We start from the raw sequence: 1,729 nt of genomic DNA on the forward strand, positions 1-1,729 counted from the left end.
GAGAATCACTTGAACCTGAGAGGTGGAGGTTGCAGTGAGCCCAGATGTCGCTCACCACTGCACTCCAGTCTGGGTGAGAGAGTGAGACTCTGTCTTAAAAAAAAAAAAAAAAATTATCATCAGCTGAGTGAGCTGAGAGCTTTCTAGGTGCGAACCATATTCCTTCAATAGCCCCTGAAGTAGGCACTATTATTAGCATCTGCCTCTATGGAAAGGAGCCACTCTCATGCTGGCTCAGATGCAAATATCCCAGATATTCCTTGTTTCCCAAAGATGTGTTCCCACAACTGATATGAGCAACACTTTCAGGTGGCAAACAAAAGTCACTTATTTGTTAAATTATATATTTTACTATGTGTTAGGAAAAACTATAGCTAGCCCATCAAACCAAGTATTTTATAGATAATACCACTTGGAGTGAGACCAAAGGAAATATTTAAGAAGAAAAAATGAGCCAGTAAATGAAATATTAAGTAATCAGTAGTACAGGTTGCACATGGGTATAGCTTTAGAACAAATCTTGAAATTTTGGAAACACCGCATCATTTGACATAATTCTCAAGCAAGTCTCTGAAGTAGGCACTATTGTTAGCAACCCCATTTTACCAGCAGAGAAATTCAAACTTAGAGAAATAAAGTCACACACTAATAAACAGTGGAGCCAGGACCTGAAATTTCATTCTAAAGCCCATTTTGATAACCACCAAACTGTATCGACTTATGTTTATCCCAGCACCTAGCACATAATATTTATAAATATTTGTGGACTAAATGATGAACTCTAACTCCATGTCTATTTGATTACAATTTAATTACTTCTTTCCAGCCTACCAACAATCAACTTTGTAGGCTCTCCACAGAAGTGTATTAAATTTACAAATGAATTGCCTTCTGATTCAACACACTACTGATTATACCTTCTCAGGGTGCAGGTATTCCAGAAGCAGTGGTTCACAACCTTGCATTCACATTGAGATCACCTGGGAAGCTTTAAAAGAACATTGACACCTGGGCCCCATCCTTGGAGATCCTCATTTCATTGTTCCAGAATCAAGCCTAGGAACTGGGAGTTGGTCAAGCTGCCCAAGTGATACGGTTTGGCAGTGTCCCCACCCAAATCTTATCTTGAATTCCCACCTGTTGTGGGAGGGACGGAGTGGGAGATAGTCGAATCATGGTGGCAGGTCTTTCCTGTGCTGCTCTCGTGATAGTGAATAAGTCTTACGAGATCTGATGGTTTTATAAGGGGGGAGATTCCCTGCACAAGCTCTCTTCTCTTGTCTGCCGCCATCCACGTAAGATGTGAGTTGCTCCTCCTTGCCTTCTGCCACGATTGTGAGGCTTCCCCAGCCATGTGGAACTGCAAGTCCATTAAACTTCTTTCTTTTGTAAATGCCCGGTCTCAGGTATGTCCTTATCAGCAGTGTGAAAACAGACTAATACACCAAGTGACCCCACTGTGCAGCCAATGTCATGAACTACTGCAATAGAAAGGGCGAATATACTACTAACTAAATGTCAAACTGTATTTTTCATTGTAATTTAACAAACTGACAATATGACTTTATTATCAGTCTTTGTTAACAAGAATCTGCCCCTATGGAGAGGACCCACTCTCATGCTGGCTCAGATGTAAAGTGGAGACCTCAGAATGGGCCTTCCAGTCCTTGCTCTGTGATCCACCACAGTGAAACCAAAGAGAGTGATGGCTAAGTAATTTAACAGAAGG

This window comes from Mandrillus leucophaeus, unplaced genomic scaffold (assembly GCF_000951045.1).
Source record: "Mandrillus leucophaeus isolate KB7577 unplaced genomic scaffold, Mleu.le_1.0 Scaffold7, whole genome shotgun sequence".
Classification (NCBI taxonomy): domain Eukaryota; kingdom Metazoa; phylum Chordata; class Mammalia; order Primates; family Cercopithecidae; genus Mandrillus; species Mandrillus leucophaeus.